We start from the raw sequence: 27766 nt of genomic DNA, 5'->3' as shown, positions 1-27766 counted from the left end.
TTCTCTACATTGTTTCACGTTCAGTTAAAAACAAAGCTGTCAGTAATTAACAAAACATGAGAAATTTGAGAAACCAGATTTGCCGAGATGCTATTTTAGCAAATCAAAACTGTGCCACTGCCAAAGTCATCACTTCTCTTCCCCTCCTCTGTCCCCCCCGCCCGGAATCAGTGGTGTGCTGTGAAACTGAAAAACAGTGTGCAGGAAAAAACTGAGGTTCAAAGAGAGCTGTAGTTTTCAGTTTGTTATACTACCAATGCAAGACATGCCATAAAGAAATTAATAACACTGTCTAAAAAAAATCTTGTTTCTCTGAATTTTTTTCTTGCTGTCTGGGCAATAATAAGCAAGCTGGTCTTAATCAAACAAAGCAACCACTTACCAAAAAGTTTTGTGAAGAAATTATCATCCTCTTCCTTTAAACAGAAGGAAATCCAGGCTGGCGGAGTTGTAGTAATTCATGAAATGTAGTTTGCAGGCCAGGAGTGAAATCAAGTACACAGCTCCAAGGGCCTGGTCCAGCACGTTAACTGCTGGAGTGCAATGTTGTCCTTTCCAGTGGATGAGCCTGGTTGCAGGATGGACTCCTGACATTGGAGGTTATTACAGGCCTGAGTCTGCACGACATGCATGTAGTATTTTAAGATGTGCATAATTCTTGTATCTCACAAACTATAAGTGGAACTGTCACCACAGTTGCTTAGAATTAGAGAAAAAACAATGAACACTATACTCTATAAAAGCTTATTTTCTAGAAGTGTATACATTTGCAGAAGGTACATATTCCCTAGTCTTTAGGCTTTGCTTTGAGTTCAGCAGTGCTACCAAATGACCTTGTTATTTCTTAGAACTTAGGCAGAAGTCAGGTACTGCCCAGAATGAGATTCCCTAGGAGTTTTGTTACAGGAAGAGAGCTGTAAGAGGTCAGACATTAAACAGGGTGGAAAAAGCAATATTAAAAGCCTGTTGGATTCATCAGAAATTTTCAGTCTGACTTCTGTGGTCACTGGATGGAGCTGTGAAAGACCATTTTGATTTCACATTTCAGTATTCAAACTTTAGGATATCAAAGTTAGGCTATTTACACTGCTTGGATTTGATAGTACTAAGGTTATCTACTATTCTTCTTATAACCCAGTCTAATAGGAGACAGCTTCTTTTTAAAGACATATACTAAACCTTGATGAATTAACTTAACATTGGGATGCTAATGTTAAACTTTCTGAAGTAATAGATTAGCACATTTTTGTTGATTCATGGTAACATTTTCTAATGTGCTTAAACACCCGAAGAGTTCAAACCAATTAAAATGAATTTAAGACCCTTTGAAAAAAGGTGGCATTTTCAAAGGTGTCCAATTCTGATACTCTTTTCCCATTAGAAATGAAAGAAAATTGAGTGTCAACTTTCTGGAAGTAGTTTTGAAAATCTCACTTTTAATTCTTTTTATGGGCAATACTTCAATATTTTTCCATCCCGATACATTTACGCAAGCACTGTCACTCTGTCTTGCTCTTTTAATAGGTACTTCCACCATACATAGGAAAACTGCAACACTCACATAACTCCTCCACTGAAATATATGCCGCAACATCGCACTTCTCAACATATGAGACAACTTGCATCAGGGACCTGGCAGAATTTCCTGGAGTGCTTTAGCTTCTCTCCAGTTCCTCTCTCTCCTCTTGCTGGTTGTTTCTTATCACAGACGGTCCCTTGAAATTAAAACAGTCTGCCACTGGCTCTGAGTATGTATATGGACACAAAGTTGCCCCATTTTTCTTGAGAGTGACCCATCTAGGCTGAGAACTTTGCTGAGGATTTTTATTCCATCGCGGTCCTTCATGGGGGCTGTAGTCACTCCATGTATCTAATGCACTGTTAACATGGGCATTGGCTTTCGTGATTACTCTGGCCTCATCCTAGAGGCATTTGCATAATTATTCCATGCTAAGTAGAACAGCTTCTTCATTTGTCAAGGAAACTTCTTTGCACCACTTCTAAGAGTGCACATGGGAGCATTAGTTTTGCTTCTAGCGTCCCTTCAAAATTGGGTCTTTCATGTCTGAAGTTACTGGGTACATAAACACTTCTCCCTTTTCTTCCTCCCAGCACTTTCACTCAAGTGCAAGTTAGGTATGCCCTAGGAGTGTCTGTTTGGTTGGGCATGGCAGGGGAAACCCAGAGCTTGAGAAACCCTCCAGACCTTCAGTGCGAGTTACATCTCTGAGCAGCTCAACAGTTACACAGCTTAAATGGTTGTTCAGGTCAGCACAAAGAGAAAGGTGGCTGCTGGAGGGCTTTGGGTTACACTGCAGTTAGTGGGCGATTGGTATTGTAGGAAGAAGGTCTATGTTGCTCAGATAGTGAAGTCAGACCATGCTCAGAGATGCTGTTCAGGCTGCTGATGATCCACACCAAGATATTGCCTTTCCTAGCCCAACCCCAGGTGTTTGGCATTACTGGTAGCTAGCCAGCCTCTGTCACATCTCCAGGCTTAAATTACAACACAGCAAAGGCAAAACAAGCTTGTTCAGGTTCAGCATTTTTGACAGGTTTATTTTTATACCTAGAACGTTTTGGCCACTTGGGGACTGACAACGATACTGACAGAACTGAACTGGAAGGGAAGATGGAGGCAAATGCCAATGAGAAAGTTAACTGATGAACAGCTGAGAACAGGCTGAATTTAGTAATCTATTAGTCCATATCAGCTCCAGCCAAAACTGCTATTTTACATCTGATTACAACCTTTGTCTTTTAAAGAGCTCTGAGTCCCTTGCTGGATCTTAGCAGTTTCAAGAAATTATCTGCTATCTGCATATTCTTCATTGCTTAGGTTTACAAGTAAGATATTCCTCACTGCTCCTCCCTCAGACACTCTGGAGACATGAAACAGACGATTCTAGTCTGGATCCATTCCACTCCAATTATCCACTGTTTTTTTGTAATGCATTTTTAATTTAAATAAATCAGGAGGTTCCATTTAGCATGTTGCATTTGTCTTGGCATACACTTCACACATGCAGAAACTCTATATTAAAGTTTTCATACAGCCGTTAGCAAAAGAATCAGCCAAATGTATCCCTTGTGTAACTCTACTGACTTAAGTGAAGTTTCACCAGGGGTATCCCTGTTCTGCTGATCTGTCCCATTCATTCTCATTCCAAAACACAAAACCCAAGAAAATATGTTTACATTTAGTTAATACAATGTATTCCCTCTATGATACACACTTAATCCTCTGCACTTTTCTTCATTGTCTGCTGTATTCCTTGTTCATTTAAAGGAGTCATATTCACATTTACATATCGTTCTGGTTTTACATCAGATATTGTAACAACATAGATGTTACAAGAAGAGGCAGTGGGAAATCAGAAAATGTTAAACTTTAAGTTGCCATTTGCCCCATGCACACAAGTAGGCAACCTTGAATTGAGTCAGTCGACACCAGCAAACATAAGAATAGCTGGGGTCCCTTGGGAATTATGAGTGCCAGTCTTCAAGGACCAGTTCTTGGTCCTGTTTCGATATAAGGGTTGGAGCAGCAGCATCACAGAGATGTGAAGCACCAGAACCAGTAAAAGTATCTTGGTCTAGTAGTAGATAGGTGGGCAGGACTTCACTTGGCTTATAACTTGGTGCATTGCATTGCCTGGACTATCCTATCTGGCACTGTCATGGCTCCATGTTTGCTGGAGCAGGTGTCCAGGTCCCTATGAACACCAGGTGAGCAGAGTACAGCTTGCTACAAGAGTCAGTTGAGGAAGAATTAAAGCAGAGTGACATCAGTCAAGGAGGTGAGACTTGAGTGAGCTCCCCATCAAATTATTTCTTGCCTCTCTGCTATCAAACACTTTTATCAATGTCATGGATGGAAACACAACTGCATTACAGACTAAGTCCACCCTGGCAAAAAGAGTCAGTGGGAGTGATAAAGATCACAAATCACCAGTCTGGAGCACTTGCTAAATTAGGCACAGGCAAATGACATGCCTGTGGATACAAACTTGTATCTACCAACAGAGAATTCTTCACACTGAAGAGGTGCACAGGTTATTCGAACAGCCAGTGGCCAAAAGTGTTGTAAATGACAAAGTAGGTGGCTTCCTGGTGGCATAAATTCTCACAGTGGTGCTCCAGCCATCGCAATGCTCAGTTATATTAACAAGAAATACTTCTTCTCCTGCCACTACTAGGTCTCCTATGTATTTGGTAGCAATGGGATACCTTCAGTACTGTGTCTGTTTCTGGGTATCAAAGCACTGGAGAGCATTCAGAAAAGATCCAGTTAGGGGAATGACAGTCCCAGGACACATGATTAGGGCACAGACCTGAAGGTGAGAGGGTCACGTAGGTCATGCTCATCAAGGAGATGGTAAAAGACATGTTCACCATCAAAACCGGCAGCATAAACCTCACGGTGAGTGGGCTTTTCAGTTAGTAAATACATAATAATATTCTGTGTTTGGAATTTAAAAACAGTCAAACTCAGAGTAAAACTGACATACAGATTTTTAACATTCAGGATAATTAACCAGTTGAATTATTTCCCAAGGGGTAATAGAGTATACATCATTGGAAAACTTTTCAAACAAGACAGATTTATTTTTTTTTCCCCAAACATATATGCTCTCGTTCAAGAAGGAACTAACTGAGGCCAGTACTGCAGTCTGCACAATACAGGAGACCACACTAAATATAACCCTCAAGGTCTGGCCATCTTTTATTGGGCAATAGAGGCCCAAAAGCAGGATTGTAGATACATAAAAGTAGTCTTATTTATTGCTAACACAAGCAGCAGTGGGCCAGGACTAACATTATTAGGCTAAGCATTCATATGCTCAGTATCCACAGGGCAATCACCTTGTGAGTCTCTGCTGGCCAAGGTGCTGTCAATCAAGGAGAAACATGTCAACCTCTGTTTCTCCTTAGAACAGGCTGATCCCCAGCCCTGCTGATGCACTGCCTTCCTCCTCTCTGCCTCTTCTCTTAGGGTTTTCAGATCTTGTCAAGTCAATGACGGTTTTCTGCTTTCTTTCCCTGCTGAATCTCTGATGCCTCTACTTCTCTGCTACAAACTGTTACTAAGTGGTACTGACTCAACAAGCTCACCTCTGTGGTCCCTCTTTGTTTGTGCCATTTTGCCTTGCATGGCGCAGCAGCTTACAAAAAAAATCGTTCAGTTCCAGATTAAAGTGGGAGTGACAGCTACAGCTCATCTCCATGAAAACTGAACCCTGAGTCACATAAACAGTCCCAGTAGTACCTTTTCATTTTACAGTCAACAAACATAAAAGGTAGCTACTCCAAGACTTTTCTTTGCAGATTGCATCACATATATCTTAACGAAAAGTGTGTGCCCAGCCTGCTTCTGCACAAAGTTTGCAAGCATACTCAAAGAGCTGTAGACAGAAGGAATGGTTCCCACCCTAACTTCATGGAACATGAGCCACGACTATGGAAAACTGGAAAATCAATAAGTAAAAACAAATTCTGCTGCTGTACATTCAGTATTTACTGAAGGGTGTGTATGAGGCATGTGCTTTAGACCTCATAGAGGAAACTGATGTTAGCCAAATAGACAGTGCTAAGTACTGCTCTGCTCTTATACTTCCTTTTGCTTATCTTTCATAGTAACTTTACTCAGAAAACCCAAAGGCATAGTTATGGTTGGGGGTAACACACAAGCCAAAGTTCAAACATCTACACAAATTACCCGATGTGTTAGAGTTGTTTACAAGCCATAACAAAAAGAGTGCATTTTTTCCCTGTTCTCTGTAAGTCTTAAACACAAACCAAAATCCATCAGCTTCAGTTTGTGTCTTTCAAGGGATATATAACATTTTGGGTAAAATGTTGACAGAATTATAAACATTCTGCAAATATTGTGTAAAATAGAAGTATTTTAACTACGGGATTCTCCAGAATGTAAAGCAAAGGATTTTCTAGCACTGACAAGAGGCACCCTGCTCAGTCCTTAATGTCCTGCTTCATAAGCCTCCATAGCATGCCATGGTCCTGCTAGCTACACAGAACCTGTGCCTGCACCCCATTCAAAACTGCTACTGCAAGCAGTGGAAAAAAACTTCCTTCAGCATTAGTGGATGAAAAGTCATCCCTGAACCTTTTTTGGTGGATAGGCAAGTAATGTTTGTTCTGGCTGTAGTATTTCTTTTAAACGTTATATACTGAAGTGCCTGGAAACTCCACTAGTGGCTGTGTGTGAAACTGTGACAGATGGATTACAAAGATAGATAATACTGGACATTTTTATGTACTTGTAACCTCATCAAAATATTTCATTTTTATTCTCACGGATAACTTCAAAGAGTAAAAAAAAAAAAAAAAAAAAAAAACAGGGAAAAAAAACATAAGCAGAGATGCAAAAGAGTCTGAGAAGACAATGAAATTAATTACACATGCACCTACATCAGTTTGAAATAAGATTCAAATGAAATTTCAACAAGGATGATACTGGGGGCTTGAGCACCAGCCACATCACCATGTAAAGATGGTATGTAGAGTTAACAAGTGACTTATATATAAATATATATATGAATGAAGCTCTAGGGAGATGAGATCAAACAAATTCATCTCTTTTGCACTGCCTTGAGTTTGACTGCTCCAGTGAACTGCCACACCTTCACAGCCTACAAGGCTGCACCCTGCCATCCCCTCTCCAACGTGTTAGAGATTAACATGTTCCCTGCAGGACTGCCCGCACCTTGAGGAAGTTTAGGGTACACCACCAAGGTCTCTCCAGACTCCAAAACTCCCCATGGGAACGTTCTTCAGTGGGATGCCAATGCTTTCAATCTGGCTCTCAACGGAGAGCCCACATGATGCATTTGGCTAAAGCTGAAAAGCACGAACCTGAATGCCACTTTATGTTTTTACGCTTATGAGACAACTACCTCCACTTCTTTCAGTTTGTGAAGGAAAAGGAAATGCAACTTGTCTCTTCTTCTTCATCTCCTTGCCCAAGGAGGTGTTGGTGCATCAGCACCAGTATTGTTCTCAGAAATGTGCAAATATTATTCACTTCGGTTCCTTTTTCAAAGAGTCAGAAAGATTACAGGATAACTGTTCTCCAAGCAGTTTGGTGCTTTTGCTTCTAACAGAAATGCTACAGGGCAGAACTGTGCAAACAATTTGTTGGTTTTGCTTTAAATTTAAGCACTTCCATTCTCAGAGAGACTGTTTCAATCTGGACTTTGAGGCAATGTTCAGGTCGTTTCTTATTTAAAAGTGCTCATCCATTCTCAGTCACAGCAAAGGCTCTGAGCACAGCATTACTTAGGTGTATGCCTGGGGTGTATGTATATGTGCATGTATGCATCCTATTTTTGAGCTATTTTAACTTACACTTCATATTCTCGTGCTTTCTGATAAATAGAGTTTATGTCAGAATAATTGGCCCGAGGATTTTTCTTTCCAGTCCACTACATTTCTGAGGTACAGCTACATGGGAGATAATGGAAATGCCTCTAGAGTATCTGTCTGACAAGGGAAATAGCAAAAGTAAGGAGTGAACACAAAACAGGGACCTTGTCAAAGAGTGTGCAAGTGAATCAGTCCAATCAGTGACTGTGGGTGACGTATCTGAACAAATTGAAGCTGACACAATGGTCAATTTAACTGGAGAAAGTATAATTTTGGATTAGGGTGAACACCTTTAATCTGTCAATTGTGGCAGTCTTAAACCTGTAATTGAAAGAGCACAGCACTGCTTTTCTCCAGATGTCAGTCAAACCCATTCACCCTCTTCTGATCACTGATCAGTTTGCAGTCTCTTCTGCATTCACTTATTAGACTCCTATTTATTTCCTCTTTTAGATAAAATACTTTGCTCCACTTTATGAAAATCTCAATCTAATAAGGAGAACCTTTCAGAATAACACTTGGATTCACCTGATTTTCAAGCAGATGGTATTCAGGGCACAGGAAAGAACAAAACAGAGTATCACCATGTGTTTAATTTTAGCTCTCGCTCCCTTGATTGCTGTTTCAACCAACAAACGCTATCTTATTTTCAGTCTGCTTGTGTGCCTGAAAAGTGCCAGCCCAGCCACTCTGGAACTATAGCTGTGTCTCTCTAAAGCAATTCAGAATGGGGTAATTTCTGCCCAGGGAGTACCAATCTAAGAAGAGAGCTGAATTTCCAGCTCAACTTATGTGTCCCTCCTGCCCCAGCCTGGGACAGGTAGGTGAATTGATTTCCACAGAATTCTTACCCACTGACGTGTCTGTGAAATTACAGACCAAAGACACTGACTCATTGGATGCAAGGATCACTTAACAGCTTCAGAAGAAGAAATATTCCAACATTGTGCATTTGCAAGGGGATGGTTCTGTGATTTATCAAGAGAAATGTCCATATGATGCTCACAATCTCCTAAGACTTTTACCTCAACATCAACTCTTCCAATGTTTAGATTATATTTCAGAATAAAATTAGCCTGACCTTGCAATAAACAAACAGATAACAGAATGACTTGCTGTGTGAGAGGCCCTCCAGTTCTATTAAGCACCTCAAGCAAATTCAAGATGAGAGTTTCCTTGTCTTTGTTCATGCTGCAGGCATGCCATGCCCCATGCCAAAATCCTTCTTTGAATTCTGAACCTCAGATTCTCCACAGAAATTTGCATTCTAGCCCCTTAGCTCTTCAGTCCTCATGGGTGCAGATGTTTTGAAAGTTTGCTGGACCCTTTCTATTGCAGGTCGAGAGGCAAAATGAGAGAGAAACCTCTTCTTATTCTTATGAACAATCTTGTCTTTGGGAGGCAGGCTGCAAAGAATCACTGAAGAAAGAAGCAGATTCCCATTCCCTGGTAGGAGAAAATGCAGCAAAAGATTAAAGTGGCTAAGCAAACCCTTTCTTCAGCATGTGAGGTTGAAATAAACAGGCAAAGAAGCATCCCACCCTCCAGAGCTCCTCAAGAGTAAATCATCCAAACTATTAGTTATCCAACCTCTACTTTGTCATTATCGTCTGCCTGTCAGCTCCTTATAGGGTCTGTCTGTTCCATCACTCTTGTGTTATTATGGTTGCCATGCCCTTCTCTCAGCAGCTCCTATCAGTTATAATGAAACAGTTAGAAGAAAAAACATATTTGGGCTTCCAAATTACCAGGAATTAAAGGGATTAGAGGAACAACAACAACAAAGAACAAAAGGAAACCAAAAAGAGAGAGTGAGAGAATTTTGCAATCTGTAGATGATTTCTGCTTCTGGGATTGCATTCGTCATTAAGATTTATAGGTCAGTCCAGAGCTTAAATAGCAGATGTTTTCTCATTATTTATCTTTCTGGCTAAGGCACAAGATTCCTTTTTAAGGAAATCTGTGTAACACATGCAATGAAAATAGACCAGGTCCAAGGATCAGCCCTTCTAACTCATAAACGCTGAGCTGAAACAGCCATCAAAAAGAAGTTTCATTTCACCCTACTACAAGAAGAAGAAGCAAGCGCCCTAGTGTGCTTAGGAGGGTCTGATACTGAAAATTTCAAACAACAGAATAGAATTTTGCCTCTTATCTGACTGTCACTATAAGTATGAAAATTTTAATAGTTTCCTGTATGAACAGTCAACTGCTTATAAGCCTCAGCTTCTACCCTCTACCCCAAGACCTGTGCTTCTGAGCTTTAATCAGAAGATATCACAGCAAGTCCTATAGCAAGTACTGTTCTGAATAACATCACTGTTTATAATCATGTTTAAATCATGTTTATAAACATGCTCTTTATAAAGCACAACCTTTTAGTACTACTCTGCAGCCACCCAGAAACACCTTTCAGATATCCACTCTTCTAACATTGCAGTCCTTTGTGCAAAAATCAGTGGTAATTTTCTTTTAAGTTATTTGTAAGCTATTTGCATACGCTGTCTTCTGTCATTGAGGTGTAAGGGAAAGATCAAAACAAACAAGAAATCCCAACAGTTTGACTTCTGAACTTTCTTGTTGTGTTCCATATACCAGAAACATGTCTGATTCAGAAATACAAAAATATCCTTCGCTTCCTGGAAGATATTCCCAGAACACATGCCTCTGTAGTATACCCTTATAACTTCTACAACTTTTACACATACTGTTAGGTTTCTCTTGTCTGTCATAATTGACCCAAATGAGGATGTCACATATTTCCAAGCCTGCTAGGTCTGGGTCCATCTATGGAAGTTTTTCTAACTGTGGGACCACAGGATGCACTTGCATGTGAATATCCCCTTTCCTGCCTCTCTTCCCTGCATGCAGACCTCTGCAGTGCTGCTGCTCCAGGCCTTGCACGCACTGCTGAGACCACTCAGGCCTGAATAACCTATTCAAAAGCACACATCTCCAAGGTGATGGATTCACTTTCGAAGTAAAAGTAATTAGGAGAAAAAGTAACACAGATTTATGAATTGACCTCACTTTCAAACCACACAAAAGTTGCAGGTCTTCAAGTAAAGCACTAAAAGCCTTCAGAATTCCCTGCAGTGCCATCTCTTCCTGGGATTCCAAGGGACCTCCTTGCCTCTACAAATGTTGAGGCAGGGAATGAAAGAAAACTTGTCCCTTTCCTGAGATTTCATTTTTTTACACTAGCTGCCCTCCTCCCCTGTGTCTTCAGGCAATTAAAGCCCAAACCTCACTGGAGATGAACAAGAACTAGCTCTGCTAAATGTTACCCTCTTTAACATATTTTTTTTTTGCTCTGAGAAATACTACTGCTGACTCCCGCAGTGGCTGTGGTGGTGAGGTGCCATGTGAAATTTTAACTATAATCACTGCCGTACACAAATGTGTAAGCATCACTCCTGCAGATGTACTCGAGGCCACGTTTGGTCATTTGCCGCTGGTCCAGAGTCTCAGAGCACTGAAGCCACTGCACCTTCCCACTCCCTCAGCTAGATCACAGGCAACAGTAACTGCACAGGAAATACCAGGAACCTCTATTTCACTCCACAGGCAAACAGTTGACCCTCATCTTCCTTGTGATTGTCTCCTGACAATCAGCATGAACAACACCGAGATGGTGAGAAGCCTTTGCCCTGCCAAGAAGCAGGTGTTGTACATTATGGCTGCTACAATGGATGGTGGAAAAGACACTCTTGCTGCCCACTTCAGGACCTCCAGACTCTTCAGCTTCCATTGCCAACTAGCCTATAAACAATAGGATAACACCCCTTTACATTGTGTGACTGCTTGCTAGAGTTCTTATGACATTATCCTATGACTATAGAGGTTTTGACGCTGTTGAGGAAGCATCAAGAACACGGTCGCTGCCTGAGGGAAGGTAAGCTAAGGGCTGAGGGTAGCCCCACACCAGCAGCACTCTCACCAGCAAGGCACCACCCCATAGGGCCCAACCACAGTGGACAGAGCTGGGAGCTGATAATAAGGTCAACAGCCCCAGACACGGCAAGTACTAATCCAGGTCCAGGGCTCAGCAACCAGAAAACAAGCCACCTACAACAAAGGTTCAAGGTCCAGCCAGGAGGCAGAACCAGGGACAGCATTTGAGACAGACATACCTATAACATGGCTCAGAGACTGAAGATACAGGCCTTCAGATATTCAGCTTCACTTTGACTAGGTATCATGAATATGCTCAGGTTAGCTAAACAGCGTGACTGTCCCACTGCAGGTGTCCCCACCTGACCCTCCCTGGGGAAGTGTGACAGTTCCTCTGCTCTTGAGCTTCCAATGGTGTGCAGGACCCTGCTCTAGGCAGACCACACTCTTGCTTTAGTACTGCGAGTCTGAAAGTTTGTTAAGGCATTCTCAGAGCAAGCTTGCACCTCTGATTCTTGTCTTTAACACCTTTTCCATGCATCTGCATGAACGGTCTGTAGCAGCAGCCCTCTCCAAGCTCTGTTCCACTATCTACGTCTGTGAGGAGGTAAAAAAAAAAATGCATTTAAAAACTGTAAAATCAGTGCTGTGTGCTAACTGCCTGTGTCCCTTAGAAAATATTTGCACCATGCATTATTGACATGAAAACTCTCTTGGTAATTTGTAAACTGCTTTTAGCTCTTCAGGATTCCTTTCCTCTTTGGCTTCCCTAAAGAAATGTGCTGTACAGGCGAACATGCCTGTTCAGCTGAGCTCCAGCTTCAGCACTTTTCTGTATTAAGCCGAAATGTTGTTTTCATTACCAATCTTTAATCCTTATAAAATAAGGAAAAAAAAAAAAAGCCCTCTCTGCAACTGAAACTGTTTCTCATAAAGTCCACATTGCATAAACAATCGCCCCAGGTCCTGGGAACAACAGCCAGTCCACACATGGACCGCACCACAAAAGCAACAGCTCATACTGGTCAGGCCAGGGCAGAACAAGGACACGCTCACTTTGAGGGACAGATGGTATCTATTTAGCTAAATATTCTTCCACTAAGGCTGTTTTAACCCAGGCCCAGATCATTTTTATCAGCTTCTTATCACATTTGGGAGCCCAGCATGCTTCTGATGGAGGCTGTGCAAGTACTTCCCAGAGAGTGCTGCAGTTCAAGACAACATACCAGCATGAAGAGGAGGTGTGTGGATGTGGAGGGGAGGGGAATAAAAACAACCCCATGTCATGTTTGCTGATTTTGAAAGGTTCTTGGATGGATTTCCAGGTAGAATATAGATACAAGAAAGTAGGAGGCCTCCTTCATCCATACTCAGTTTTGCTATACATTTGTGGCCAGACTGTCAGCCTTTAACTCATCCATGCCTGTAAAACGTTTTTCAGGCTGACATGAAGAAGCTCTGCCAGTACTCTAAGCCGCTGGAAACCTCACGGTATCTGTAGCATGGTACTAAGCTGAAGCTATCCTGGCTCACATCTGGCTGCAAAATTCAGTGTAGACATGCAACTTAGCCTGGCACTCGCTGCTAGGAATGTTTCCCTTCCAAGATACTTTGGTTGTGAGGACAAGGTGTTGCTCATCCTCACTATGTGTATTAGAGGGTGCCTTACCGTTAGACTATCAGGTGAGAGCTGTTAGCTGAAACCTCCAGTGCAGCGAGGTGATACAGCTCTGTGTCAGTCCTCCTGAACTGTGAAAGCACCACATGTGAAATTATTAGTGTGACATCTGCACAGTGTAGCATACACCAAAGCACCTTGATGTAGAGAAGAACAGGACGGTGTTCAGAGAGAGCAGAGAGGAAAGTGTGGGACACCTATGAAAGGCAAAAAAATGTCTCTCTCTCTTTTTTTCTTTCTTCACTTGGGAACTAGCTCACACAGTACTACAATAACAAGCACTGGCAGGCTGCCCAGCATCACTGTACTCTGCTTGTAAGTGAACTATGAGGCTCAAGCAATCTTCTGGGAAAAGTTCACACCAAATGTATTGTATGTTATGTTTTCCCCTCGTCGTACTTTTTTTTTTTCAAACTAGTCTATTATATTCCTTTCCTGTTGCATTATGGATATTTTTTAAGATCCCCAGGAGCTGTCCTTTTGAAAACCAAGCACTGAGTAATCAAACAGATCTATTTTTTTAAGTACCAGATTTAAACTAGTAATCCTCCTCTTGGAGACAGCCCTCAGAATAAAATTGGAGCACAACTTGTTGTTCAACAGTGGGGTTTTCTGTTTTGGGGACTTTCTTTTTTTGTTTTTCTTAGAAAAAAAAAAACACCTAGAAATTGAGAGAGATCAGAGAGAAGCATGCTATTAAAATTCTGTCTATACAATGTATGTCTTCCAGGGAGTGGAAGCAAAAGATGAGCAGACTTTACAATAGCATAGCAATAAAAGGGAAAACTTTTAAAGAGTGTCCAAAGGAGGACTACAAGGATGGTGAAGGGTCTAGAGAACAAGATATATGAGGACTGGCTGAGTTTCCTTGGTTTGTTCAGCCCAGAGCAGAGCAGGCTGAGGGGAGGCCTCATGGCGGCCTGCAGCTCCCTCACGAGGGGAGCGGAGGGGCAGGCGCTGAGCTCTGCTCTCTGGGGACAGCGACAGGACCCGAGGGAACGGCATGGAGCTGGGACAGGGGAGGGTCGGGCTGGGTGTTAGGGAAAGGTTCTGCACCCAGAGGTGGTCGGGCACTGGGACAGGCTCCCCAGGGAAGTGCTCACAGCACTGAGCCTGCTGGAGTTGAAGAAGAGTTTGGACAATGCTCTCAGACTGGTCCTGTGTGGAGCCAGGATTTAGACTCAGTAATCCTTGTGGGTCCCTTCCAACTCAGGATATTCTGTGATTCTATGATTCTGTAATTCCAAAGAGCATGTTCTGTGTTTGATCTGGACCTTTCAAAACAAGTCTGACATGGTTTTACATGACAGTCCTGGTCACCTCACAGATGCTTACTGCAACATGCAGTGTAAACTTAATGTACAAATAGAGGTTTTACTAGAAGCACATGAATTTGTGGTGCTTGAAGAGTGAAGGGAAGAGTCACTTGTTGTGTGCTGCAGACATAATAAGATGCAGTTGTTTTTACTTTTGACTGTCTCCCAACATGGCTTTTATAGACTTATAAAAAGACAGATTTTCTAAGACCACAAATACCATGAACACACTGGAAGTGATTTATCTGAAAAATCAGACCATGGACAGTTGAAAACTGGGTAACAAAAGTAGGCCCATCTATACATAGCCAGCCCAAATACACACTACCCATTGCCCTGCAAATACAAATACTGTGAAATTATAATTTACTGTTGTTGATACTAATTAATTTTATTTCATTAATGCCTGGAGGCCGTTGCTAAGCTCTGTGTTGCACTGTGTGAGGTGTTGTACCTATGCATAGGAAGTTTCTGCCTCAAAAGGCTTAGGGGGTTAACTTAGGGTCTTTGTGCAGATGTGACTGTACAGAGAGAAAACTCACAGCAAACATGAAACAGTTCATTCAGTTTTAATTTGCGGTGGTATTGAGTACCTGTGATTCACGGAGACCTTTGCAGGAGTTTTGGGTGTTCAGCACTTTTGAAAGCCAGACTGAAGTTTCTTGCTATGCTTCTGACAAAAGGACCTTAAAAATTAGAGGCAGAAAAGACTTATTAGTTTATCAGGCCAAATTCATCCCAGAAGAAAACCTATTGAAGTCAGTGGAATTTCATCGGGGATGGATTTACCATAGAAAGATTGTTCCCTATAGTATGTTTGATAGTGCTTTGTCCTATACAGTTTTAATTAGCTCTACATTAGTCAGGGTACCATACCATTGTTTCAATCAGCTACCCTTGCAGAAAACTGTCTCTAGCTATCCTTGTCCATGCTACCCGCACCCCCCTCCTCCCCCCCCCCCCCCCCCCCCCCCCCCCCATTCCTGGCTGCTTTCTTCTCATCCTCTCATTATTTTATGTCTAATTTGGTTAATGAATTTCTCGGACAGAGCCTTCTTTCATGTTTGACAAGGACCTAGACCATTCTGTTAAAAAAAAAAAAAGCACAGGGAAGAGAGAACATATTTTTACGTTGAGAAAAGCAAAGGTGTTTATGAAGCCTTAAGCTTTTCTTTGTCACTCCATCAATCCACATACAGCCAGGCTACAGTTTTTCACCGCATATTCTGCATTAAGATAGACATGGGTACTTTAGTCTTGCCTTTCCAGTTTCATCACTGACTTCCTGCGCTGTTAGAACACTTCACTTGTCAAATCTCTGCTTCACCACTACTGCAATAGCCATAGTCATGCACATGTAAAGAATTTCTCATGTTGCTTCAGGGAAATCAGGAAAGAATATTAAGTCCTGTAGTGGAAAAGCAGAGTAATACAGAGCAAATAACTGCTGCCACCAGTACTACTGTCATTTTTATCATTATTATTTACCATCCTAACACAAACATTCATCTTTTCTCTGAGTCTTGGTTTTTTTTTTTTGAATTTTTATTTTTTTTAACCTTTTCTAAGTTCTAACAAGATTACAGGGAACTTGTAGTCCATGATTTCAGTAATATAATTACAACTGAAACAACAGTGTCTAGTATAACTGCAGAAACTGTGGGTTCAGTGTTGCCTTCTGCCAGAAAGAAAAAAAAAAAATGTCCACAACTAACAAACTCTAAAACCACATTGGATCAATTACCAAATCCCATCTACGTAGAGATGTGTGTGTTCACTTCTGAGTCACTGTATCATTTGACCACGCAAGAGGCAATACAGTTTACTTAAGGAATGTCAGAAAGACCAGAACATAATTAAAATATAGCTATGCTTTCAGTTTTCTTAACGCTCTTCTAAAGTGGGCACACACTCACTTCAAAATTGACCACAGAGCTTAATTAAGCTTCTTCTGATCCTGCCGGGAGGGTTCCATGTTGTCTTCCTGTGGTCATTTCATCAGCCAGGGCTTTTCATGTAAGAATGTGCTGCATGCATGTCACAGCATGGGATCTCATCACAGACACCTGCTCTCAGCCTGTGAACACAGATTTTAATCCCTCTCCCTGCAGAAATGGTGACAGAAGGGCATATTATTTAATTACTCATGCATGTTCTCCAAAACAGGGGCCACAGCTTTACTTGTTTCATATGGTTTGTGTTTGGTTTTTTGGTTTGGTTTGGTTTGTTTTTTTGGGGGTCAAATCGGATGGTTGTTAAAAATGGAGAAAGCTTCATCATAGATTTCTCTTTGCTATTCAATGAGAACGATATAAGAAAAGATTGGCAAGATGAGAATGTAACTGAAGAAAATCTAGGTATGTATGATAAATGTAGTCATAAAATTGTGATTTCTCAAGCTCTCACTGTGAAGATATGTAAGCTAAACTGTACTGTGTAACTTGGCTCTCCTGCAATACACGACCACAGATCCAGCTAAAACTGTGACAGCCACCTCTAACATACTGAGGAAGGTGAAAGCAACTTAAACTTACTAATGCCTTAATCAAAGTTAGATCTATAGTGGTGGTTATGTTTCCCTTGGGTGCTAAAAGGGAAAAAAAACAGGAAGATGAAAGAAGAGGTATAAACTTCTCGCTCTGCTTAAACAATATATTTATTAAATCACTTCAGTCAAAATCATTCACCAATTCCTGCAAAATCCAATCACGGACCAAAGCAAAGCACAGCTAAATGAAACGTTATATATTGTATCCGGCAAGCAATCACCATACTTGCATTCTCATTGCCCTCAGCAGCACCTGCATTCTTTGATCACAGTCCTTTTATGTGCTACACTGTATACAAAAGACCAAGCCAGCAATTAGCCATTCTAGCACTGGGTCCTGAAATCCCTGCAAATGCTCCAACCCTTTAATGAATTCCTAAATAGAAGGAAGTTGCAAACAAAATTCAGCTTGTGTATTTTCTGCCAGGTTCCCACAGCACTGTAGGTTCTTAGAACTTAATTAATGACACTTGCATCCTGTACGCCTTCCAGAGTTTTAGTGGAAATTGTACTGGTCACTTCAGACTCTGACATCTTTTGGACAAATGTCCTCAAAATGTTGGGCAACCGCCCTAGTCTTTGGAAGAAAAAGACGAGACAGCTGCTAATCATGACTCATCTGTATCAATGGCAGGGACAAAAACTGAAGGGACAATGTGTGCATCGTAAACCAGTCTTAAGTCTCATGGTTCCACTGAAATCCTATGCATTGTATAGGAACCAAAATGGGCAATGAAAATGAAAACCACAGCCTAATACACCAACATGCGGGAACTCTGCCAATGCCCCTAATTAAAATTTTGTACTAATCTCTTCAGGGAATCCAAGAAATGCTCTCAGAAAATGGCACATTCTTCTATGCACATCCAACTACTTATCTTGTAAAAGTGAATATAAATGAGATTGTATATGATAAGGCAGAGGTCAGTGGAGTGGAAAGGACACTGTGAAAGCTACAGGAAATGACCCATCTTTGAACAAAAATACTGAAATTCCTTTTTGAACCCTGACTCTCACGATTTATAATTTTGCTAGTCCTTGTCTAAAGATCATTACATCAATAGAAAGAGTTAATTTAGAGTTAATTTTAATTTAGTGGGTTTTTAATCAGTTCCCAAAACATGAGAACACAAAATAGGTATTTAAAATTACAAGGTATGCCAGCATGTCCTTTCCCTTCTTTTCCTTTTGTCCTACCATCATTAAAGAACTTTGAGAGGGTGGTTTGAGATGAATCAGAAGTGTAGAGGCTGGACTGGGGAGGATCTGGGACAGCACCTCTGACACTGGTTTATGGGCAATAAACAACTCATTCAGTGCTGTCTGAGATGCAATTAGAGATGAAAGGAATGAAAGAGTTGGTAATTGGTTGGTAACTGCTGAGGGAAGGGATTCTGATAAATAAGTATTTTTAAGAAGGGACAGAACAACTCTGCTTCTATTGTTAGTAAAGGAGAGACAGAGCGAGATTTTAAGAGGAAAAACAGGGTGATACACACGTGAGAAGGAAATAAGGTGACTAGAGCAAGCAGACAAGACTAGGTTAAAATCCCATTCATCTGTATAGAAAAAGATACAAGGTAGGTAGGAGACATAAGGAAAGCCATAGCCAATGGGGAAATTTTATCATACTGCATCAGTTTTTCACTTTCTGAAGAAACCAGCAGGGTTCTATAAGGAGAAATAAGTGAAGGTAGTAGGAGAAAACTATGCAAGATGAATCTAGGCAGGCTCTGCAATCAGTAAATCATCAGTTTAGCTATGAAACTGAGCCTCAAGTCAAGCAATCCTATCCTGAGCTCAAGTTATTCAAATCTAGGGCTTTTGTTGGGCTGGTAGGGAGCTACAGGGTTTAATCATTGTCTTCCTCTTTCCAAGTGCCTTTCACTTTCCATAGCCCTTAGCACTCATGCAGATTGACTGAACCTAGCCAAAGGGAAATGGAGGCACAAGCATGTGTGACACCCACCCTTTGCATGGCTGTAAATGACTACACAAAATCAAGATAGTGGGGGTCCAGCTCCCTTGGCTAATTCTCCCAAGTGAAAAAGATTTGCTGCAAACCCAAAGAAGACTTCAGCTCTGATCCATTTGTCATTTGAAGAGCTTTCCCTCTTCTGCCCGGCTTAGAAGCAAACAAAACTTCCTCTCTACTACCCTTCTCTAAAGGATCTTCCTGTGACTAAGCCATTTATGTGTCTATATTACATGTAATTCTCTGATGCCAGATGAGATAACAGAGATAATCCTCCTAAAGGATTTGTGGCATTATAGATTACAGCTTCTATTTGTATGTTGTATGCATTGCCTTCAAGAGGTCTTGAGTGATGGTATGAGATCTCTGTATTCAGATTATAAAATATTTGCATTCAGCACTGCCTTATTATATGTTTAGAAACACCAACAACCCAACTAAGCAACCAGCTGTTCAGATCCTGCTGTTCTCTTAATCCTTGCAAAGGTAAAATACTATTGTGGTCAGTGGGATCCTTGCCAGAGTAACCAGATTTAAGTAAATTTTTATTTTATTTTTTCTGAGTGTGTGTATGTGTGTATTTTCAACTTATATTTCATTATAAGATAGTGATCACTTACCGGACATAACAATTTATTCCAGAAAGAAGTCACCTTTGTTTCACCATAGTTTATCCAAGCCAGAGTAGTAGTTATTTTGTAGTTATTTAGTAGCTACTTACAGTGCCTTTTTTTTTTTTTTTTTTGAGATCTAAACTCCTGTTGTCACTACCAACAGGAATCTCATCATAGGCATTTACTCACGGAGATACTTTTCTAGATCTGCCTGAAGGTGCCCTCACTGGGAATCCTCTCAGGGAAAAACTGAATAGTTACAGCTGAACTCCAGAACAGTTACAGCTGCTCCAGAACTCCACAAGTATACGGCAGTAATATTTCCAGGAGGCAATAATCACTAAGAAGACCTTTAGCTTCATTTCCTGATGAATAAGATGTGTTTTTCTGATAAAGGAACTGAATAATTTGGGGAAATACAGAGGAGCTCTGCTCAGTAGCTTCACAGTATGACTGTTCTGATACAAGGCCAACTCTGGCTCCCAAGCCTGGAAGCCAGCAGAGCCGACCTCACTGATACGGGATGGTGTGAAACACTATTCACACAAAAGTATATCCTGCTTACCACATGTGGGATATCCCTAGAAGGAGCACCGTTAGTGATGAATTTGGGTGACATTAATGCAGATGTCATGTACAATGTTCTGTTGCCTAATTATTAGTGTATTTATGATTCTTAAATCTTGCAGTGATCATTTTTTAATTTCCTCTCCTGTGACAGCATAAAGTGGGGAAAATTATGTCTGCTCTCCAGCAATGGTACTTCAATCTCTACAGCAAAAATCTGTGTTTTCTAGCCTCAGCCACACTTACATTCTTCCTGTTGCGGTTGAGGTCCTGAATGGATCAGCAGCATTCAACCAACGGCAGCCATCTCCAGTGTTGAACAATGAGCTACATCTTCAAAGAAGTTTAGGCATCTCTTGATTTCAATTACTTGCAAAGAGCAAAGTCGGTAGCATAATTCTGGTACATACAAGCATGCAAACATCTAATGGAAATACACCTTTAGCAGCTCGTGTCTTTATGATTTAGGAAGTTACAGATCTCAGCTGTTTGTTTTCTTTCCGACTACTCTGGCTGTGTTGAAATCACCACTGTGACAGCCAAGATGAAATAGCTGACTGTGTGAGCATTCCTCGTCCTTTCCAATCCACAACAAAACTACTTAGCTTAAATCACTGCTGATGGGAACTAACTTCTTAAACAGGTTTGAACTTGATCCTTGTTGAGCGCATCTGACTATGCCCCAGATTGCCTAGTTCAGCTCAAAGCCAGCACATGTACCCTATTATCAGTAGCAGCAGCTCTACATCAGTCAGCAGCTGGCAGACGGGCCCCTGGGGACTTTTCTAGTCAAGGCTAGTGCAGCCCTATGGTTGCTTCAATATATTCTCCGTGCGCAAAACAGGACGTATCTCTGTGCAAATGTTGTTATTGCACAATGGGTGTCATTGATAGCAGGAAAGAGACAATGCTTGGGAGCTGGACATGCTGTTCAAACATCATTCCAGACTTTTTATATACTCTGATTAAGGCCCTTTACTTAGGACTGCCATCATGCTGTTGCTGGCTACTTTAAGTGCATGGAGAATATCTGAAATCCCTTTTTACCCTTCTTTAAAGGATGAATTGAACTGTATTTCAGTGCTTGAATTTCTAGAGTTTGTGACATTCTCTTAATTTAGATTCTGGCTTATCTGTATCCAAATATATACAGACCTACCTACACAAAAAGGTACATTCACAGTACCCGTCTTTTCAAGGACTACATACATTTTCCCTATTAGACCATTCAGTTTCTCCACTGCATTTCCAGATCATAACACCACTGTTGTCAACAATCCTTAGCCTTTGATACCCTAGCAGTATTTCTCTAGCAGCGGCAAACAGGTCTGTTAGGCAACCAGAAAATCTGAAACAAAGGAAAACTGTTACAAGGAGAATGTGGGACAGACAGATGACCGAGGGGAACTAATAGACTAAAGGCCCAAGGAAAGAAATCAAGAGAGGCTGAGAATAAGGACAGCAACATTTGGGAAGATTTGCTCCCAGTGCAGGAAGCAGCAGCAGGTGATATCGTTGGGGCCAGTACTCAAATCAAGAAGGATTTCACCTGTTGCAGAAGTACAGCACCAGCATGGGGCTGCAGCTTGTAGCATATACACTACTAAGCACAAAGGCAGAACATATGAAGGGATTATTTTCCTAAACCTGAATGTCTCTTTTAGATGCTCTAGGTCTCTCCCACGGGACCTGTGCTGCATTTACCAGCCCTATACCAATGTCTCGGGTACCTCAGATCTCTACATTTTGGCTATAACTTCTAACCATCATGCCATGTTTTAGGCCTTGGGCCCCCGCCTTATCCCTGGGGACAATGAATGGTCTCCATCCAGAGGACAACTCTAACCAGGTTGAAGTTGAACAACTCTGTGAAGACCCAGGTTGTACCTGCATCCTGATGATGGATCTGACTCAGGATAGTGGGTAACTCATTTCCCTGCCTGGCTCAACCACATTTCCCTGCCTGGCTCAACCACATGGCCAACTCTTGCAGCTTACAGAAACCCCCGCTCCCCGTCACATGTGTTGAATACAAGCTGTGCGCAGCTGAGCACTGTCATTTCCCACAGTCACAGCTGTACAACTCAGAAGAAACAGCATAATCAAGCACCAGGCATTCCCCATTACCACAACCACGCAATCAAAGCTTTGCCTCAACACAGCCCTTTTTCCCTATACATCCTGTCTGCCTTTGCCCGGTTTCTTTCAGTTGGTGCTGTTCCTCACTGAGGCTCTCAAGTGGCCATTACAGGAATGTCTGAGGAGATATGATAGGAGCACCTACAGCAAATAAATAAACCAATAAAGCAATAAAAAGACAAAGTGCGAGAACAAGGGGGACATGAGCTGCTTGGAGGCTTGAAGGCCAGCCCATAGAGTCACTCAGTCTAGACTCCAGATGTGAAAGCAGAGCCTCAGTGAGTGCAATACGGGACTGCGTAAATATCTCAGCCAGATGTCTCAGAGTCCAAGCTACAAATCCTCACAAATGGTGACAGAGTTGGCTGTTGCTGTTAGCAGAGCTCTGCTTCCAAGAGAATCAGTGGTCATTCAGTCAGCAGCAGTTCATTTTTGCTGCCAGATGGGAGGGAAAACCAGGCTCAGAGTTACAGTTAGTCTCATAGCAAACTCAGCAGTCAGTGGATGGGTCACGGAGCCCTCTGTGGGTACTGAGGTTAGCTCAAAATAGCAATGTGGGGAAAGAATTGAAAATATTATAGTAAACATAAAAGCACATGATACCCAACTCATAAATAGCCTAAAGTAATGGGCTGCCATGTTAGGCACCTGAACTCAAATTTGGATCTCCAAGACACCTCCCATTTGATCAACTAAATTTACAGATGCTTAATGTTACGTAACAAAAGTACCTTACATTTCAGCTGCTGGAGGGAATCGTTACACCATCTGTAAGGAGCTTGATGCTTGCTTGTATCTGTACTTTCACAAATTTAACATTCCTCTGCTTGGCTTTCAGGTTCTCACAACATGCCTCCCAGGTGGATGCCTCACAAAAAGCACCTGGAGGGAATATGACCACCTTCCCATCTATTGCCAGCCAGATCTGTCCCTTTTGAGGCTGGAACTGGCCTCAGCTTCCTCTTTTGCCTGATTTAGACCACAGAACAGAGCCTGAATCTCCCGGGAAATGCTTCTAACCACTAGGCTATAGTGTATTTTAAATCAAAGCTTCCCCAGTCTCTTGGATTTATCCCATGCTCCATAAAATACTTAATTATTTATTGCAGGAGAGGCTAGGACCTGGGGCTCTGCAGTGAAAGTCCTTATGTAATCCATTCTGTCACTGGCCCAATTTAGGATATGTCAATTTATGACCTAGATTCTGTTCAGCAAGTCACCTAAAAATTGGAACTGGCTGAATAATTTATGAGATGATTTGTAAGCAAAAGCCCTGAGTTGGGTTACTCTGATTCACAGGGATAACATTATTTATGATTTTTTTTTTTGTTGTTCAGACATAAAGGCACGTACATGTTTTAGGATGGCCAACAATTGTCCCAAGATTTGCAGTAGGATTGCTTCATTCGCCTGTTTTAGACTGCCAATAGAAAAGTGACTCACACAGTATGAAAGACAAGGTTTTGAACCAAAGAGCCAAGAAAAATTTGACAAAGAGACATGTGCTACCATATCAATCTCCTATTCTCATAGATGCAGTTATAACCTGGGCCCGGGCCCTCTGAAAAAGTATCCAAAAAAGTCATCGTTTCTCTTTCTTCTTTAGACCTAGGCTCACAGGGATAACCTGGAGTGAAAAAAAGATGAGAATAAATTGCATTACATCATATTTACGAAAGGGTAAGAGCTCACATATATGAGCAGTAGCTGATGCAGGGGGACCAGTTAAGCTGCCATGGGAAACCACTTGGGACTCTGAGAGCCAACTCACTGCCACTTTCCTCTCATTCTTAAGGTCCTAAGGGAGGTCAGATATCTGTCAAAAGACATTCTGAACACCCTGCCCCTACTGTGGTGTATTTCCAGCAAAGGTTGCAGGGCTTACTCTGATTTATACCTGTACCACACCTGACCCTCAAACCTTTGCTAGGATCCACATAGTTCTAAATAAAATGTTTCCCAAGCTGACACATTCAACCCGGGGTCTAAGTCTGATTTATTTGAACTAACAGGTGTACTGTTTTAAGGTTTCATTCATTTTCCACCCTATCTTGAACTACACAATTCCCCAAAACAAAGTACAGAAAGGGATGTGCTGAACACATACATTGTTTTCCTTATTCTTCTTAACTTTCTCAAGAGAAAAGACATCAAAAATAATGGTCAAAATAAGAGTTAATTCCAACATCTAAACAAGTATATTAAACAATGTAGTCAGAGCACATCATGGTGTTCTTCCACTTCTTTGGTAATGAATGCACATCTTCACCATGGCTGAAAGTTAAAGGGGATATTTCTTCTGGCAGTGCCCTCCAGGTCCCTTAGGCTGGCTTATCCAGCAATTGTGTTGGCAGTTTGGAGTTTTTCCCAGGGTGTTCTATGGCCAGGGATGCTACAGGCCAGTTTATTAAATGTCAGTGCCCACTGCTGATTAATTTTTGAAAAAAAAAAATCAACATTAGAATATTTTTTTCCTTCTGCACCACATGAAAAGCGCATCTATTTAAAGGTCTTTTCAGAGGGGATCCTTTCTTTAGTAGTGAAATAGCTTGAAAGGGTTGTACTTGTAACCCTACTGTGCACCACTGACTTTCCCATACCAGGAGACAGCAAATTTTCCATGTCTTGCCTTCAAATACGCAGCACTGTTGCAAACCCTCTTCCATCACAAGCTTAGAAATGTCTGCTTCAGTGCATAAATAGTTAAATATCAAGTAGGCAGAAATGTAAGATAAGTGAAACTTTTCCTCTTGCTATACAGGTCTCAGAGAGGTGGAGCTTGTGTAATTCATTAAAAATTAGAAGCTGAGATACAAGTTTGGATGAGGGCACACAAAATTCAAAATCCTTATCTCCATCCCTGAAAAAAACAGGGTCCCTCCAAACCACAGACAACAGCAAGCTTCTCTGTGGAAGATCAGATTTAATCTGCTATTCATACAAATACAGTAGCCACCTAACAGCCTCAATGCTGCATTCCTCTATGCCTGTGGCCATATCAAATTTTTGGGAAGACGTGAAGAACCGTTTTCAGGAAAATGGTGCTTCACTTACTCTTCAACTCTCAAAGAATGTTTTGTCTTCCTCTCTGTTTTGTGAAGCGCTGTCAACACTTACAGTGCAGTTTATTGTAAATACACAATAATAACAACTGTGCACATTCATCTCTGATTCAATTCCTATGTAAATTTATGTTAATATGCAAGCAGATTAAGTCTGCCCCCCTTGGTCCTGGAAAGTTGTCAGAATGACACATGGGTTTTGAAAAGGTTGTGTACTACTGATTTGCAGTATTCAATAACTGGCAAACCAGCAACATGGGGACTGTGGATATTTCCCTTCTCTTTTGCTGGATAAATCAGTGGAGTCTTCTAGACAAAGCTAAAAAGTACCAGTCTCTAAAACCATCACCTGCCCATATTTATTTCTATTTCACAACAGAAGAAATATTAAAAGGTGGGTTCTTTGGGGGAATGGGATGGTAGAAGGGTGTCTTGCTAGTGAGCCGTCAAGAACTGATATGCCATCTTCTAGATAGAAAAACATTTTTTCTCTCTCTAATATTTAGTAACCATTACAGTAATGCCTAGAGATAATGGATGTTTCTTATTTTTTCTTATCTAAATTGTTGCCGTTTTTACGAGAGCTCAGAAAGGCCACATATTTTTATTCTCTTCTTCTCAACCTCCCTTTTCTCTGTTTTAACACAGAAATACATTGACCTTCTACCTGTGTGTGCAGCCAGAGCCACTATGAGCACTCGAGTCACAGCAGTGGCAAGGGTGCTGGAGTGCTCTTCTCTGCCTTTCTGCCAGGGATGTTTGGCTACCATGCTTTCTGGTACTTCGCAGTAAATAGAAACTAATCTTTAGTTTATCCCAGGGCTCAGTTCCTACAAGGCTCCCAGACACTTCTTAAATAATCACAACGGGACACAAATTGGGACTTCAAGAGATACAAGTGCTCTTTGCACAGGGATGAATTTCCAGTAATCCAAAAGAGGATGGGGAAATTGCCATCAGAAACAGCAGGCGCCACAATTGTTGACTCAAGATACACCAGACAACGAAAGTTTGATTGCCAGAAAGTATTTATAATCCTGCCGTTCACAGCTAAGGACTTGATCCTGACCTTTGATACACAAAACAGATTTGCTCTGCAACTGAAACTCAGTTGTAGCATTTGTACTTTGAAGGTAAGATTGTGTCCAGAGCTGATAAAGGTGGGAGCTGTGTCATCAGTTCTGCAGTAAGGTAACAGTCAGACCAAAAAACCAGACCAAAATCAGATGCCGCTCCACTTCTGCTCTAGTAAAACGTATTGGACTTTGAAGGCTAGTGGCGTTTCAGAAAAATGTGTAAGAGCAGAACTGTACCCCAAACAGCAACAATAAACTTCAGTCATCCATTTTGTTTGGGCCTTTCTGCTGGTTTAAAGACTGACACTAGGACAAACCCTTTCTTCTCCAAGCTCTTCTCATTTGACTCTGTTTTAGAGCGTTATTTCACTCTACTTTTTTAATCTCATTTTATTGAAAGCAATCTTAGCCCCAAGAGCAAAACAAGTAAAATAAAAGCAATTAAAGCCTGGATGGAAACTGTATTTTTTCTTTGAAATAGAGCCCATGTCAGACAGCTTTCCACGTACCTTGTTCAGTGTAGGTTCCATTATGGCATCCCGTCAGGCCCATTCAAACCAGGTTGCAGAAGTATTGTGGCTGGGATCCAAAACTGCCTTCCTGCCTGCAATAGTTGTTGGTGGTGATTTCATCTCAATCATTTTCTCTCTTTCCACCTCTCATGCAGCTGCCTGCCTGTCTTGATAGGACCAAAGCGTAGCTCATGGAATCTATATGATAATCACAAAAATAGTTATTTCTGCTGAAAAATGGATTTAATTCCCCCTCTAAACCTTTGTGGATTGCCAACTGGGGGTGTGAAACCAGCTGGCAAAAGATGCATTCATTTCAATTTCATGACTTTCATATACTGCAGCTTCCTGACTTTAAATGGTTCCCTCCCTCTCTAATGAGAGCACCAAGGCCTTGATTAACAGCCCTCACTTTAAACAAGGTTTCAAAGAAGCTTCTTTCCATGGTAACTTCTCTGGGGAAGTCTGACAGCCTGCTCAATCCAGGGCAGCTGAATGTCTCTTCTTTCACAGCATGAGCATTTGTCAGAGAAACTAAGAGTCAGGCTTGGTAGAGATTTGTATCCCTGAGTATTCTACAAGTAACTCGCACAGCAGCGTGGGAAGGAAGCTTGAAAGTAGTGGTGGTAAAACAGTGAAAAACTAATTTCATCAATGTTTTCAAAATGTAAAGGCTTGAAATGGACTCTTTTATTTTTTTTAACTCTTTCAAGACTTTTCTTATAAAATACAGTTTTATTTACTAACAAACCTTGTCTTCAGTAGTTTGTTTGTTTGTTTGTTGTTGTTGTTTGTTTTTTTTTAAAGTCCAAATATGATTTTGGAGAGATGACTAAGCAAGAAAAACATGGGTGTAAAGCCTAATATGTTTTTTGACAGCTAATCACAGAATAGAAAAAGGTTATCTCACAGGAAAGAGTCCTTCAAACCAGGCAGAGCCACCTGGGTCAGAGCCTGCAAGTGTTACATTGAATAATGATTTAGGATATGTATATTGAA

The 27766-nt window shown here is 41.3% G+C and overlaps 1 long non-coding RNA gene across 2 annotated transcripts; it reads right to left on the bottom strand.

Annotated features, from left to right (window-relative positions):
• Positions 1-448: 448 nt before the first annotated feature.
• LOC136790067 (uncharacterized) lies at positions 449-27514 on the bottom strand. 2 transcript variants are annotated; one of them, XR_010829295.1, is made up of 3 exons: positions 20225-27514; positions 14868-14960; positions 449-8832 (listed from the first exon to the last, which is right to left on the bottom strand). It is a non-coding gene; the product is annotated as an uncharacterized lncRNA (long non-coding RNA). The 2 variants fall into 2 exon arrangements; XR_010829296.1 differs by lacking the exon at positions 20225-27514 and adding an exon at positions 15406-15909.
• Between the last annotated feature and the right edge of the window lie 252 nt (positions 27515-27766).

This window comes from Anser cygnoides, chromosome 2, assembly GCF_040182565.1.
Source record: "Anser cygnoides isolate HZ-2024a breed goose chromosome 2, Taihu_goose_T2T_genome, whole genome shotgun sequence".
Taxonomy (NCBI): Eukaryota; Metazoa; Chordata; class Aves; order Anseriformes; family Anatidae; genus Anser; species Anser cygnoides.
This window is presented reverse-complemented; position numbering and strand designations above follow the sequence as displayed.